Below are 17,883 nucleotides of genomic sequence, written 5' to 3'. Positions count from 1 at the left end.
ACTTACCTCTTACATCCAGTGACATCTGGTCTGATGTAGACATTATCTTTTCTTATCTTCTCCATTCAGACCAGACCACCATGATGATTTCTTTCAGCCTTCTCTTGTGTCTGTAGAGTTTGGCACACAGTGGCTGTCAGGTCCTCCTAGATCGTGAAAGTGTTGGCCAAATGTTCCAGGTAACTCCTTCACTGCTCGAATACCAGACGCGTTTCGGGATAGTGATATCCCTTCTTCAGTGGCTGAGCCACTGACCACTCATTTGTTCTACATAGTGAAGCCTACTCATAGACCAAGTGACTTGATTTGCACCTATTCTGTGTTTTTGACCCGCACCCAGTTTTGGCTCACAATAACTGATCAAAACAGTTGCAATAAAAAGTATGTGAACCCTTTGGAATGATATGGATTTCTGCACAAATTGGTCATAAAATGTGATCTGATCTTCTTTTAAGTCACAACAATAGACTATCACAGTCTGCTTAAACTAATAACACACAAATAATTAAATGTTACCATGTTTTCATTGAACACACCATGTAAACATTCACAGTGCAGTTGGAAAAATAATGTGAACCCTTGGATTTAATAACTGGTTGAACCTCCTTTGGCGGCAATAACTTCAACCAAATGTTTCCTGTAGTAGCAGATCAGATGTGCACAACGGTCAGGAGTAATTCTTGACCATTCCTCTTTACAGAACTGTTTCAGTTCAGCAAAATTCTTGGGATGTCTGGTGTGAATCGCTTTCTTGAGGTCATGCCAAAAACAACGACCATCTGGCCTGCCTTGGGTTCAGACATTTAGCCGACTCCAGGTGAGCCAGATTTTTGTGATCGGCATTTAACGTAATAGGATGAATCACTCCTTCCAACCAATGACGCCATTCCTCAAAAGCCAACTTAATGGCCAGCAACTCTCTATTACCTACGTCATAATTTTTTTCAGCGGTTGAGAGCTTCTTAGAGAAGAAAGCACATGGGTGCCATTTAGTAGGTGAAGGGCCCTGCAACAAGACTGCTCCTACCCCTACTTCGTATACGTCAGCTTCCACAATGAATGGCTGTGACACATCTGGTTGCACCAGTATAGGAGCAGAAGCAAAACATTCCTTAACCACTGAAAAGGCTTGTGATGCCTCATTAGACCAGACATCCGAACTTTTGCTAGTCATGTCCGTTAAAGGTTTAACCAGAGTCGAGTAGTTCAAAATGAATTTACGGTAGTAGTTGGTGAACCCCAAAAAACACATAAGCACTTTCAGATTTTTGGGTCGATCCCAGTCCAACACAGCACGGACCTTTCCATACGAAAACCTTAAGATAAGAGTAAGTAACCCAGGAATTGCACTTCCTGAACTGCAAATACACACTTTTCCAACTTAGCATACAATTTATTTTCTCTGAGGACCTGTAACACTTGTCTCACGTGATCCTGATGCGTCTCCATGTCAGGAGAATAAATTAGAATATCATCCACATACACCACCACAGACCTGCCCACCAGATGATGAAAGATGTAATTGATGAAATGTTGAAAAACCGCAGGAGCATTAGTTAACCCAAAAGGCATGACCATATTCTCAAAATGACCTTCAGGGGTATTAAAGGCCGTCTTCCATTCGTCCCCCTCCTTGATCCTTGCCAGATTATATGCCCCCCTCAAATCCAATTTAGAGAACACCTTGGCACCCACAATCTGATTGAACAAATCCGGGATCAAAGGAAGGGGATAAGGATCATGGACAGTAATGCGATTAAGCTCACGGAAGTACAAACATGGCCTAGGAATTCCATCCTTTTTCTTAACAAAGAAGAACCCTGTGTCCACTGGGGATTTGGATCTAATATGACCTTTAGCCAAACTCTTGGTGATATATTCTCGCATGGCTGCTTTTTCGGGTTCAGAAAGATTATACAACCAAGACTTGGGCAACCTAGCTCTGGGAACAAGGTTGACGGGGCAATCATACTCCTGATGTGAAGATAACTCCTGGTTTCCACTTTCAGAGAAAATATCAGAAATAAACAAAGGTACAAGTTTAGTGGTTACAACAGAAAGCGACATTCTAAAACTGTTGTCTATGCAATAATCACTCCAATCAAGAATCTGTCTCGCTTGCCAATCGATGGTAGGATTATGTTTGCTTAACCATGGTTAACCCTAGCACCAAGGGAGCAGGCAGACCCTCCAGCACAAAACACGAAATGGATTCTTGATGAAAATAACTAGGGATCGACCGATTATCGGATTTACCGATATTCAGGATTTTGACCGGTATCGGCATTTATTTTGACGATATTCCGATAGCGTATGGGGAACACAGATCGCGCTGCTGACAGCGCTCTCCGTGTTCCCTCAGCAGCAGCACAGGGGAGAAGGAGCAGTGTCTCCTCCCCCTGTGCTGCTGCTGCTGCCAATGAGAGGGCAGGGGACAAGAGGAGGGGAGGAGCTATGGCCACTGCGCCACCAATGAAGCTTAATCTCACATTTATTCATATACAGGAGGCGAGAGCTGGCCGCGCAGGATCACATAGCCGGCTCCCGGCCTCTATGAGCTGTAGCTGCGATCTGCGGTAGTTAACTCCTCAGGTGCCGCGGATCGCAGCTACTGCTCATAGAGGTCGGGAGCCGGCTATGTGATCCTGCAGCCAGCTCCCGCCTCCTGTATATGAATAAATTAGAGATTAAGCTTCATTGGTGGCGCAGTGTGCCCCCCCAAGCCCCCCAGTATTAGACATTGGTGGTGCAGTGCGCCTCCCCCCCAAGCCCCCCCATTATTAAGCATTGGTGGCGCAGTGCGCCCCCCCTCCCCCCAGTATTAACCAGTGGTGGCGCATAGTATCTATGGGCAGTATTAAGGAGGTTTGGCATAGGGGAGGGATTTATAGGGTGGATTCAGTTAATATATCGTAACCCTAGGGCTAGAGTGGTGGTGGATGGGAGCTTGTCCCTGCCGTTTGCCCTATCACGTGGCACAAGGCAGGGATGCCCTCTCTCCCCATTGCTATTTGCAATTGCAATTGAACCCTTGACAAATATAATAAGAAATGATAGGGAGCTTAAAAGTTTTTCATATGTGGGTGGAGAAGAAAAACTGTTGATGTATGCAGATGATATTTTACTTTTTTTGCAAAACACTGGGGAACAGTTTAACAAAGTGGTAAAGATAATAGATAAGTTTGGGTTCTTTTCCGGTTTAAACATTAATTGGGGAAAATCACACATGTTATTATTAGGAGATGGGCAATTACAGAGAGATACATGGGTGCATGTTCTTAAAAGACACGAAAATTTTAAATATCTTGGTATACAAATCTCCGGAAACATAGAAGAATATGAAAAATTAAATGTCCTCCCCTTAATAAAAGAATTAAGAACTAAAATACACATATGGAAAAGATTACCAATGTCAATGCAGGGTAGGGTAAATTTAATAAAAATGGTCTTTCTCCCAAAGATACTTTATGTACTGCAAAATGCCCCAGTAAGAATACCACAGAATATTTTCAAATTATTTGATAGATTAATGGGGGACTTTATTTGGAAGGGTGCGATTCCTTGGATAAAGAAGGAAGTCCTTCAGCTTCCAGTGCAAGAAGGAGGACTAGCGCTTCCCAATCTGTTCTTTTACTATTTAATAACACAATATGGGAATATAAAGGATAGTTTAGATAGTCAGGTGGGTAGGCAAGAACTAAATAGATGGGGATGGAAAGAGGAATTTAATCACTTAGAGGTGTTGGAGTCAGGTTCTTTGGGGGAAAAAAATACTGGTAATAGGATATTAAATTTGGTAGAATACGTATGGGGGGAAATTAAGAAGATATTGGAGATTAAAGGGTTTTTGAAGTATACACCGATATGGAAAAATCTTAATTTAAAGGAATTGGAAACAATAAGAGATTATATAGACTGGGGGAAAAAAGGAGTGAAATATCTAGATCAGATTTTCGAGGAAGATAAGCTGAAGGACTTTAACATAATGGTGTCGGAATTTGGGATCCCCCATAGTGACATGTATAAATATTTCCAGCTTAGGAACGCATTGCGGATAGTGGCACAGGAGGATAGGTACAGAAGGGAAAGATCAGATATGTTGGATAAGTTTATTGTAGCAGGGGAAGGAGGTGGAATAACTGCAAAGAGATATAGGATTTTGATGGAGGAAAAAAGAAAAACAATTACAATGCTTGCCGCGGAGAAATGGGAGAAAGATCTAGATTCCTTTATAGAGGAAAAATGGAGAGATGCTCTTAGAAATTATGCGACAGTTTCGGATAGGGGTTCGCATAAGATTTCACAATTTTTTATAATGCATAGACTACATCGATCTCCATGGATGCTAAAAAGAATGGGGGTGAGAACAACAGATAAATGTCCAAAATGTTGGGAGGAGAGAGCTGATTTGATACATTGCTTTTGGAGGTGTCCCAAGCTTCATAGATATTGGACAGAAATTACGAAAATTGTGTCTTTGCTCCTGAAGGTCCGGTTGCCAAATGATCCAGTAATTTGTATTTTAGGGGCAACTGAACATTTGAAATTAAATAAAAAAATACGATTGGTTTTGAACAAAGTATTATTTCAGGCTAGACTCCTTATACTTAGGAAATGGATAAAGGTAGATCCTCCGACGGTGGGACAGTGGAGGAAAGCAATAGACAATCTAATTAAAGAAGAATGTGGGATGAAGAATTATACCAAAAAGTCACCAAATCTCGACCAGGTTTGGAAAAATTGGTTGGTCCTTTTGGGGGTGGGAGGGAAATGGGAGGGGGGAGATGGGAGGTGGTTGGGAAAGGGGAGAAAGAAAGAAAAAATGAACAGCAATTATCAACTGTCAATAATTATTTTTTCATGTATTGTTGGAGCAACGTGGTTTTTCTACGGATGTATTTATTGTATGAAATCGAAATAAAGATATATAAGATAAAAAAAAATATAAATGAAAAAGAAAGATTTACAAAAAAAATACACATTAACAATAAACATTAATTTTCAGCAGATTTGTGGGATTTTTTTTTTTTTTTCAAAAATGAAAATTCCCAGAATATCGGTATAAATTATCGGCTATCGGCCTGAAAGTTCAGAAATTATCGGTATCGGCCCTAAAAAATCAATATCGGTCGATCCCTAAAAATAACCCACTTTTAAACGGATGTCCTGCACCATTTGTGACAAACATTTCTGTGTGAGTGGAGCGGAATCAATTGCAAACACCAAAATATTTTTGTCAAATGCACTTGTTGTCAACCCATGCATATGGACAACTGACCATCAACTAGGTTAACCTCTGCCCCACTGTCAATAAACACTTCAATTCCCATCGTTTTGGAATCTAGCGCCACCTTGTCAGACAGGAGAAATCGGGTACTACCGGCAAATGACAAAAGTAAATTTTCAGATTCCCCACCCACACCACCAAGAGTGAGATGAGGATTAAACTTTTTTTTTTTTTTTTAACCTTGACGCTGAACATAAGGACATATGTTAACAAAAAAATGTCCCCTTTTTCCACAGAAAAAGTAGAGTCTCTTCTTAAGCCTAAAGTTCTTATCACCAGGTCCAGGAGTAGCTCCTCCCAGCTGCATTGATTCGTCACCAGACATGAACTCAAGTGTCTCTTTACCCAAAGTGTCAAAAGAGGCCACCACCTTATATGATAGTACGTCCTGAGAGTGAGGAACCTTAGATCTTTCCCTCAGGCGTCTATAAATACGTACAGCAATGGACATAATGACTCAGGATATTTGTGAAACGGCTACACGTCCTTCAGGCTCTCAGATAACCCTTGAACGAATTGACTACGGAGAGCTGGATCATTCCACTCCGTATCCGTAGCCTATCTCCTAAATTCAGAGCAATAGGTCTCCGCAGAACGCTCTCCATGCCGTAAGCCACGCAACTTAGTCTCGGCCAGGGAGATCTGACCTGGGTCATCGTAGATAAGACCTAGAGCTCTGAAAAATGAATCTACCGACCGGAGGGACTGTGATCCAGTTGGCAACGAAAAAGCCAAAGATTGAGCGTCACCTTTAAGTAACGAAATGATCATAGCCACTCTTTGACTCTCCCCCTCAGAAGAGTTAGGACGTAGTCTAAAATATAATTTGCACGACTTCCTGAACCGAATAAAGTTGTCACTTCCCCACGAAAAAGCTGTCTTGGAGAGCAACCTTAGGTTAAAGGCAGGCTTGGCTCCCGCTGCCTGAACCAGCCGCCTGTGGTCTCTGGATCCGTGAGACAGCCTTGCAGAGGACAGCTACCTGCAAAGACAGTCCCTGCAGTTGTCCAACCAGTGCAGAAATCGTATCCATCGCTGCGCTGACACAAACAAAATAGCTGGTTTTCAGTGGTTGATAATGTCACAGTGTAGGGGGAGTGGATGATCACCATAATGATAACAGAAGGAAATGACCGGGAACTAGGCCTCAAGGCTAGGAAACCCTAAACCTAGCCTTGACTACTGTCAGTATGAATTGATCCTGAAGGTGGGAATATTCATACACCGGAAACCTAGGCCCTTTTTACCCTGAAAAGCCCTTAGTGACAGGATATGAGACTACTGGTTCCTTCCCAGATGAACAAACCAGCGTCTCCCTGAGGCCTAGTAAACAAAGAGCAAATTGGAGTAACAAAATACCAAGAGAAGTACACTTATCTTCAATCAGAAATGGATGAGCAGGAAATCAGATGAGGACCACACACCAGCTCTTCCAACTCCAGGCAGAGACTATCAACCACATGGTATGAAGTGTGAGTCCAGACTAAATAGAGGAACAGTAATGACCACAAGCTACACCTTAGACAAGAGATGTGGTCATTACCATCAACAACACTGCAACAAGTGAAAACAGATAGGCTGTCAGATAACCTAACGTGCAGCCAGTCTCTTAGATCTTCTAACCTCTGTCACTGGAGGGACCGTGACAATAACTGAAGTGTGAACTCAGCCTAACTCCAACAAAAGCCTATCTATACATGCCCAGTACCCTTTGTGTCCCTAAGTAGTAGTTATGACCCTTAGTGACCCCTCACAATAGTGCTATGTTTTTAGTTTTCCCTTTACAGCAGTAATACCCCCTTAGTGCCTCTTCACAATAGTATTGCCCCCTTAATAATAATCTTTATATAGCGCCAGCATACTCCACAACGCTTTAAAATCAGAGGGTTCATGTACAAACAGAGTCATAAATAACATAGCAACAAACAAGTCAACAAAACAAGAGGACTGAAGGTCCTGCTTGCAAGAGCTTACAATCTATGAGGAGATATGGACTGACACAAAAAGTAACTAGTGCTTGATTTGTACATTGGTACGGCCATTTTAACAGAATAGGGGAGTAGATATAAATCTGCTTATAGTATGTCTAATCAGGGTTGTGTAGAGAAAAAAGAGGAGAGGATATAGGATTGAGCCCTGAGGAACCCCAACAGCAAGCAGTAAAGGAGAAGAGGTACAGCCAAGAAACGACACACTGAAAAAGTGTCTAGATAGATTAGAAGAGAACCAGGAGAGAGCAGCCGTCATGGTAACTAGTAGATGGTGGTCTACCATGTCAAATGCTGTAGAGAGATCCAGAAGAATGAGCAGAGTGTAGTCACTGTTGTGCTTACCTCATAATAGTGTTGCTCCCTGTGCTTTCTCTCAATAGTGCTAGCCCCTTGATGTTCCTTCACAATAGTGCGATCCCTCTTTGTGGCATTCAAAAGTTTGGGCACCCCTGTTCAAAATTACTGTTAATGTGAACAGTTAAACAAGTTGAAGATGAAATGATCTCCAAAAGGCATAAAGTTAAAGATTACGCATTCTCTTTGTATTTTACTCAAAAACATTATTTTTTTACTTTTATCATTTCCATTTTCAAAATAACAAAAAAAGGAAAAGGGCCCAAAACAAAACTGTGGGCACTCTGCATGGTTAGTACCTAGTAGTATCCCCTTTGGCAAGTATCACAGCTTGTAAGCCAAGAGTCTATAATTTCTTGTTTGAGTGATTTTCTTCCATTCTTCCTTGCAAAAGAGCAAGATGGTCCAGGAATCTCACAGAACTGGAAGAGTTTTGCAAAGAATAATGGATGAAAATCCTTCAAATCCTTCAAGTGAAAGACTCTTAGCTGGATCCAAAAAGGGCTTACAAGCTGTCATACTTGCTAAAAGCGGTGCTACTAACCATGCAGGGTGCCCACACTTTTGCTTTGGGCCCTTTTCCTTTTCTGTTATTTTGGAAATGTAAAAGATGAAAAGAAAAAAATTTTTTTGCTTAAAATATAAACTTAAACTTTATGCCTTTTGGACATCATTTCATCTTCAACTTGCTTAAAGGGGTTCTGCAGTTTTTTTAAAGTTTGGGCACTCCTGGTCACTATTGCTGTTATTGTGAACAGTTGAAGGGGTCCTGCAGTCTTTTTAAACTCTGGATAGATCATCAGCATCTAATCGGCGGGGGTCAGACACCCGGGACGCCTGCCAAGTAGCTGTTTGGGAAGGCAGCGGCGCTGGCAGTAGTGCCACGGCCTTCTCGCTGTTTACCGCAGGCCCAGTGACGTCACCACTAGTATCAATGGCTTGGGTGGGGCTAAGCTCCATTTAAGTGAACAGAGCTTAGCCCCGCCCAGGCCATTGATACTAGTCATGACGTCACTGGGACTGCGGTAATCAGCGAGAAGGCCGCGGTGCTACTGCCAGCGCCGCTGCCTTCTCAAACAGCTGATCAGCAGGGGTCCCGGATGTCGGACTCCCGCCGATCAGATGCTGATAATCTATCCAGAGGATAGATCATAAGTTTAAAAAAACTGCAGAACCCCTTCAACTGTTCACAATAACAGCAATAGTGACCAGGAGTGCCCAAACTTTTGCATGCCACTGTAGTGTTGCCTCCTTAGTGCCCCCACACAATAGTGTTGCCATGTAGTACCCCCTTACAGTAGTGCTGCCCCTTAGTGACCTCTCACAATAGTGCTGCTTCCTTATTGCTCCCTTTATATTAGTTCTGTCCCCTCAGTGACCCCGCACAGTAGTGAAACCCCCTTAGTGTCCCTTCCCAGTAGTGTTGCACCATATAGTAGTTTTGCCACATTAGTGTCCTCTCACAATAGTGCTGCCCGATACAGTAGTGTTGCCCCCTTAGTGCCCATGGGTGGATTGGCAATAATCCCTACAGGTAAATTTCCCTCGGGGCCGTTGGAGCTCTCCTAACAGCCGCTGTCCAGGTACATAAAAATCTGATGCTCTAAGCATTAATTAACGCGAGGAGCATCACAGGTATCCTACTAAATTCAACTGTATCACCGTCCTCAGTATGGTGATGGGGTAGTATTTTATGCCGCACTGTGGTATTTGGTTTTGCTGGGGTGGTATTTTGTGCTGTACTACAGTATTGCTGGCCCTGCCTACTTCTGTTGTCCATGCCTACTTCTGGCTTGTGTTGGCCCTGCCTACTTGTTTTGCCCCGCCTTCTGTCAGTTTGGATTCGGCTACAACATGATTCCACTTATTTATTTTTTTCCAGGGCCACTTTAAGTTGCCAGTCCACCCCTGCCAGTGCCCCTTGCCTCGTTAGTGCCCCCTTGGAATAGTGCTGCCCCTGTAGTAAAATAAAAAAAGTTATACTCACCTAGCCCTGTTCCCCCAATGAATGGACCACATCATCCCCAGCCTGCTCCGTACCTCCCAACAATCCTGTATCCGGCGGGACAGTCCCAAATTTCAGTGGCTGTCTTGCTGTCCCAGTACTGGAGAGCTATGTCCCTTTTTCTTGCAGCTGTCTCTACTTCCATAGGAAGCAGAGATAGTTGCCTGTATTATGACGAAGCAGAGACCTGTCATCGACTCCCTGCTTCATCATTTCTCCCCCATGCCGCTCTCCATGCCTTTTGTCTGTGCGGGGGGCGGGGCCAGCCGGCAGTCAGCCTTGGCTCTGCCTTCTCCACAGACCAGAGCAGCTGATGTCTAGCTGCTGCTAGGAACAAGGTAAGTATCTGGTGTTTATTTTTTTTAACTTTCTGTGAGGGGCATATTACTGGGGGGCACAGCTGGACAAATCACTGGGGGCACAGCTGGACAAATCACTGGGGGCACAGCTGGACAAATCACTGGGGGCACAGCTGGGCTTATTACTGGGGGCACAGCTGGGCTTATTACTGGGGGCACAGCTGGGCATATTACTGGGGGCACAGCTGAGCATATTACTGGGGGCACAACTGGACATATTACTGGGGGAACAGTTTTGCTTATTACTGGGGGCACATAGCTAGGCATATTACTGGGGCAGAGCTGGGCATATTACTGGGAGCACATAGCTGGGGATATTACTGGGGGCAGAGCTGGACATATTACCAGGGGCACATAACTGGGCATACTACTGGGGGCACAGCTGGGCATATTACTGGGGGCACAGCTGGGCATATTACAGGAGGCATAGCTGGGCATATTAATGGAGGCACCATAACAGGGCATATTACTGTGGGAACAGCTGGGCATAATTCCGTGAGGGGGCACATAACGGCATATTACTGTGGGCACAGTTGGGCATAATTCTGTGAGGGGGCACAATGTGGGCATAAATACTGTTCGGTGACATGAATAACTACTATGTGGGGGCATTAAGAGGACTGGTTGGGAATAGGTGCATAGTTATGTTTTGGGCGGAGTTAGAGGCATTGCCTAGTGCGGAAACAAATTTCTTGCGCCGCACGATGTGTCCCGCTTTGTTCATTTAGAAAGTTAGGAGGTATGCTGCTCAGCAGTCACTGCATTGTGCCTGCCTGAAGGGAGAGCACAGGACGGGGAATGGTGGAGCAGGGAGCTGATTGCTCCCTGCTTCACCATTGTATTCAACTGAATCTGTGTCCTCAGCACGCAGATACAGTTGAAATTGAGACATACTACAGCCAGGGGTGGAATTCAAATTTTTAACAACAGGTTCCCTACTTAACGGTGGACACGCGGTGTCATGACATATATTTACATATATACATACACCTATATATGCAACACACATAAATACACCATATACATGGTACACATACATAAATACACCAGATATACACTACACACATACCACCTAATTTTTAAAAAGCCTAAGGAGCTAAACTATGGCATGGAAGCTGTAATGTTAACTACCGGATCTGGAGAACCTGGGGGAACTGGCTGAATCCCATGCCTGACTGCAGCTGTCCCGGGACCACAGGACAGCTGCTGAAATCCAATCCCATGAGATCGGGGATGGTTGGAAGGTATATGATTTAGGGTTGCACCAGGTATCAAACTTTCGACATTTATTCAATACTTTTTCACCCAGTTCGATACGATATGGGATTTGCATTTTGTTCAATACTAGGCTGCGCTACTGCGCAGCTTAGTATATTTTCTTATTAGAGAACATAGCGCGCACTGAGCACAGCGCACGCCATGTTCTCCTCATTGGCTGCACAGTGGAGAAGGAGCGGGAGCGTCACTCCCTCCCCACTGTGATGCGGCCGGCCACTTTCAACATTTAAAATGCTAAGGGACTGTAAGGGAGGGAGAAGAATAGGATGTCAGAACTATTGGGTATGAATAAAGTCCATAAGTATAAGGCCTATATAAGAGTATGGACATAAGCCTAAGGGACAACCATTTTGTCTTATTTTAAAAGCGCAGGGTGAGTTCAGGGTTTTAACTCTGAACTAATAACATAAAGTTTACGATATGTACCAAAGTGTTTACCCAAGTCTGTTTTTGTGAGAAGGAGATGTCCCAAGGTCTAATGAAAAGTAATTGCCTAGATAAGACAATGTATTAGAAATGTGCTGAGTTTTGATGATTTTCAGTGAATAGAAAGACTCTAATCTTTCTTTGTGGTTTTTATATTAATCAATGTATGAGTAGATTGATTTTATATAATCTATTTTAATATGTGTGCTGACTATATAGTATATATAAGAGTATGGTCCTTATAGCTATATTCAGTTTTAAGATTAGAAACGAGGTACAAATTCCTCTGTCATTTTTAGAATCTCTCTCAGTGTAACACACAAGTTAATTATTTCTTTCCTTGAGGTTTTCTTGAATAGAGAAATGTGGACACAGGTGATCATGAACAAACCCTGTCTTTTCCCAGAACAATGACTTAAGAATAGTCATGTGTATCTTGATTTAATTAGGTCTGGTCAAAAGATTTAAGGATAAACAAGGTGGTTGACTAAGTATAAAAGTCATTGTCTATTCAAGATCTTCTCAAGGTTTTGTCTGAAACCTTAGATAAAATTTATTGCTAGTATATAAATAAGAGAAATAAGTGAATGCTTCGACTTTTGTATGGAGTACTAGTGCCATCTAGTGTTAGGATAACATAAAGATCTAGGGTGTATTTTCCCCTAGAGGGAAAATACTACAGGGAGGTTCTATTAATTATAAACTGAGGTCACTAGTTAATGATAAAACTTGGCTAAGCCCTTTCTAAGATAGGATAAAAAGATGGTATGGGCTGACAGGAGGGGTCGATCTCTAGAGCTCTCTAGCTCTCTCTCTAACCATCTTCAAAAGACCATCCTGAAGGGACGATCATCAAGGGAAAAGACCAGATCCAGCCCTGACCACCTTTTCAGTCATTGGAGGCAGCCATCTTAGAACCATTGAAACTGATTTCTGCTAGCTGACATTTTGGTATAGTATAACCTTACCTATATTTTATAGGATAATTAATTAATATAATACATATCTATATATATTCAATTAACCATACCTTGTGTATAGTATCTGTTTTGGAATAAGATTGGGGTGTACCTGCAGTATCATTCTGAAAATTAATCCAATACAGGGAGATTGATAATATACTGGTGAAAATACGGTATTATCTCCAAGGAATTTAATTCAGTTCTAGACCAGTATGGTTGATATATATATATATATATATATATATATACAATACAGACCAAAAGTTTGGACACACCTTCTCATTCAAAGAGTTTTCTTTATTTTCATGACTATGAAAATTGTAGATTCACACTGAAGGTATCAAAACTATGAATTAACACATGTGGAATTATATACATAAAAAAAATGGGAAACAACTGATAATATGTCATATTCTAGGTTCTTCAAAGTAGCCACCTTTTGCTTTGATTACTGCTTTGCACACTCTTGGCATTCTCTTGATGAGCTTCAAGAGGTAGTCACCTGAAATGGTTTTCACTTCACAGGTGTGCCCTATCAGGTTTAATAAGTGGGATTTCTTGCCTTATAAATGGGGTTGGGACCATCAGTTGCGTTGTGGAGAAGTCAGGTGGATACACAGCTGATAGTCCTACTGAATAGACTGTTAGAATTTGTATTATGGCAAGAAAAAAGCAGCTAAGTAAAAAAAAACGAGTGGCCATCATTACTTTAAGAAATGAAGGTCAGTCAGTCCGAAAAATTGGGAAAACTTTGAAAGTGTCCCCAAGTGCAGTCACAAAAACCATCAAGCGCTAAAAAGAAACTGGCTCACATGCGGACCGCCCCAGGAAAAGAAGACCAAGAGTCACCTCTGCTGCGGAGGATAAGTTCATCCGAGTCACCAGCCTCAGAAATCGCAGGTTAACAGCAGCTCAGATTAGAGACCAGGTCAATGCACAGAGTTCTAGCAGCAGACACATCTCTAGATCAACTGTTAAGAGGAGACTGTGTGAATCAGGCCTTCATGGTAGAATATCTGCTAGGAAACCACTGCTAAGGACAGGCAACAAGCAGAAGAGACTTGTTTGGGCTAAAGATCACAAGGAATGGACATTAGACCAGTGGAAATCTGTGCTTTGGTCTGATGAGTCCAAATTTGAGATCTTTGGTTCCAACCACCGTGTCTTTGTGCGACGCAGAAAAGGTGATCAGTAATCAAAGCAAAAGGTGGCTACTTTGAAGAACCTAGAATATGACAATATTTTCAGTTGTTTCACACTTTTTTGTTATGTATATAATTCCACATGTGTTAATTCATAGTTTTGATGCCTTCAGTGTGAATCTACAATTTCCATAGTCATGAAAATAAAGAAAACTCTTTGAATGAGAAGGTGTGTCCAAACTTTTGGTCTGTACTGTATATATATATATATATATATATATATATATATAGATAAAAGATAAACCAGATTTGGGTTTAATCGGACATTTGTCGGCTGAGAGAAATCAAGTATTAAATTGATTTTAATATAATTGAAGGGTATAATGATAAGAAGGCATAATTGTGTATATATATATTCTCAATTATTTTTTACTTTCTCACTATTTTGCATATAATTGATTGAATTTTATTATATATATTATTTGCACTATAAATTGTATTAATAAATTACATATATATTTTGTCTGTAACTGGGTTTTGTCTTCAATTCAACGCAGATCACGAGCTTGTTTTAGCTTGATATTTATGATAATAAATTAGAATCTCCTTTATTACAGATTTTAATTTATTCACATAAATAATATAGACTGTCAATCGGAGACAGCATAAATATACCGACAAGGAGGGCAGGGGAGAGAAACTCACTGCGCTCACGGTGCTCTATGTTATTAAAGGTCCTTTAATGATGTCATTGTCATGTGACCAGTAACATTTGCTTGTTACTGATCAAGTGGCGATGACATCATTAGAGGTCTTTTAGCCTTTGACATTAGGAAGAATCCTGCAGCAGAAGACGTTCCCTGCAGTTTTTACAGGTGTTTGCCTCATGCTGTGTGCCTGTATTAATGTGAGGCACATGGTCAAATTACTTTAGTACGTACCTTCATGTGCCTCACATTTAATAGGAACAGTGACCCCATCATGTCCTCATATAATGGGTAACATGGGGTTAATGATGGTGTCATTTATTAATATAAAGCACTCAGAGGTGCCTCACACGAATATTTGCTTCCGTTTTTTTGTTTTGCAGGTCTATTGTAACATTGCCTATTCTTGCCTACAAAACGAACAAGAATAGGACATGTTCTATCTTGAATGGGTCCACATTCAATCCGTAAATAAATGTGGATCGGATGCAGACCAAAAATACGGTCTTGTGAATGGGGCCTAATTAATTGTAAGGCCCTATGTGCACAATTGTGTTTTTGGTCTGTATTTTTTGCGGATTGAATAGGTACCCATTCATTTCAATGAGGCCGCAAAAAATGGCGACATCACAGTGTTCTGTCTGCATCCGTATGTCAGTTCCACAGCCCCACAGAAAAATAGAACATGTCCTATTCTTGTCCGTTTTGCGGACAAGAATAGGCATTGTTACAATGGGTCCACAAATAAAACGTATGCAGCACACAAGTCATCCATATTTTTTGTAGATCTGTGTTTTGTAGACTGCAAAATACATACAGTCATGTGAATGCACCCTAACAGTGACCCTATCATGTACCTCATATAATGGGCAACATGGGGTTAATGATGGTGTCACGTACTATTAATGTGAGGCACATGGAGGTCCAAATTAATAACGCCATGTGCCTCACGTTAATAGTCACCCCATCAACTACCTCCTCAAACAATGGACAACATGAGGTTAATGTGGGGTACTTGATGGAGGTGCTCATCAACATGAGGTTAATGTGCATGGTATCGAATGGTGTCGAGTATCACAATACTTTTTCTTGGTATCGAAATCAAATCAAAATATTGGTATCGTGACAACTCTAATATAATTGACAGTTCTGCTCGTTTGCCACTGGACACAAGCATCAAAGGGGTTTTCAAGAGAGAATTTAAAAAAAACACACTCGTTCATCGGGTAATTGTATCTTTTGTGCAGAACAAAAGATTATCGTTTCTCATTGGAAGATCGTGCTGTGTAAACACAATCTACTACTGGGAAACGAGACAGTATGGGGAAAAGCGATGGATAAGCAATTTCTCCTCCCCATGTAAATGCACCGTTCTCCTCCGCTAGCGATCAGCAGATTGTCTGGAAGAAACGCTTCCTTCCCAACAATCTGCTAGATCGTCATCCCATGTAAAGGGACCATTACACTATATGGCCAAAAGGCAGGATTCAAACGTCCATTTTACAGACAAGTGTCCCAGCAGATCATGGGTTTATGGACCCAAACTTTCAGGTCCATAATGTAGATTTGTGAATATGTAGAAACTCCTTGTAATTATTGAGGTCAGATATTTCAGCCACACTCTTTGCAAACATGCATAAAATGAAGCACACAGGCATGTAATATCCATAGGCATACATTGGTAGTGGTATGGGTTGTGCTGAAGATCTCAGTAAATGCAGAACTGTCAATGGATGACACGTTTGCCACAAGGTACTTCTTTAAATGTCTGCTAGTTCTGGACTGGTTAACTTTATGTGTGATTATTGTGACATGCAAGAGTCTAGAAGTAACAATAGATCAGCTGTGAAGCAGTAGACCAGGCATACTTCACACTGAAGCACATTTCCTTCTACTCCTGTACCATAGAGTCGGTACTGTGCTCGTCTCTTCTGGTTTGGTATGCCGGCTCATCAGCCAGTGACAAGCGCAAACTACAAAGGGTCATCAGCTCGGCGGAGAGAACTACTTGACTGCCACTACCACCCTTTGACTCTATTTTCTCCAACAGACTGCGCTCCAGGGCTCTGAAAATATCCAATGACCTCTCCCATCCGGGCCATCATCTCTTCAGACGTCTAAAGTCCGGCCGCAGGTATCAGGCCATCCCTGCAAGGACATCGAAGAGGCTGAACACTTCTTCCTAACGGCCGTCAGACTGCTGAACTCACCATGCCCCATCTCCCGCCCATAATCCCTCGCCCCTGATGTGCCCATTGCATAACCCTACCCCCCCTCCCACCCCTAGTACTATGCCTATACCTGTGCCTAACCCAATTCTGAGCACGATCGACTGTGTCCTGTTTGGCGAATAAAGCTGATTCTGATTCTGATTCATAAAAGTAACTTATCATCCGTTGGTATACAGTCCAAACTTCTTCATGATATTGGTTTCCATAGTCAAGCAGCTGCACACAAACCTCAGATCACCATGTGCAAAGCCAAGCATCAACTTGGGTGGTGTATAGCACATCTCCATTGGACTGAACCAGTCATAATTTATGTATGTGAAAGTCTGGTGGATGAATCTGGATGCCCGGAAAATTCAACCTACCTTAATGCATAGTGCCTACTGTAAATTGTGATGGAAGAAGGATAATGCTACGGGAGTGCTTGTCATTGAAGGTAGGTGTATTGTACCTACCTGTCCGTGCTTCAGTGGCAAGCCCGGCTTCTCTGTTGCGGTGCAACCAGGGTCATTTGAACACCCATAAACATAGGGCCTATTGGAAACAATGTAGATGCATATACCAAACCAGCGACACCAATAAAGAACACACCCTACATATGTAATTGTAAAAATTAAGATACTTTATTATGATGCACAATAAAAAAACAAATATAAGGCATTGACACACACCACAGATGAGGCACCAAATACGTGGTCATAAATGACACAATAATAGCAGCCAGATATATTCAAGTAAAGCAGGACATCCATCCAAATTGATATACAAAACTGCACTACACGCAAGTAACACAGTATGGCGCCTCAAAATAATCCCAGCACGTGTTTTGCGTTGTGCTTCCTCAGGGGGTAGAGAATAAAGTATCTTAATTTTTACAATTATATATGAAGAGTACATTCTTTAACAGTATCAGGCCAGGGTCATTTGGCAACCTGCCCCACTGACATTCGGGCTGGTTGGTCCATCAGGGAGCAGGGACGCTAGGCCAATCAGGCTAGGTGCCAGCGTCACATGCTTCCTGTTAGTGGGAGATTTAAAGGGAATGTGTCATCACAAAATGACCTATTGTTTAAATCATGTGATTATGTTTAACATATTTTTGTTAATAATTTTTGATCATGTTCTTTTTAATTTTCCATGTCAA

Source organism: Bufo gargarizans, chromosome 2 (assembly GCF_014858855.1).
Source record: "Bufo gargarizans isolate SCDJY-AF-19 chromosome 2, ASM1485885v1, whole genome shotgun sequence".
NCBI classification, from domain to species: Eukaryota; Metazoa; Chordata; class Amphibia; order Anura; family Bufonidae; genus Bufo; species Bufo gargarizans.
The sequence above is the reverse complement of the archived record's forward strand: the minus strand, read 5'-3'. Positions refer to the sequence as shown.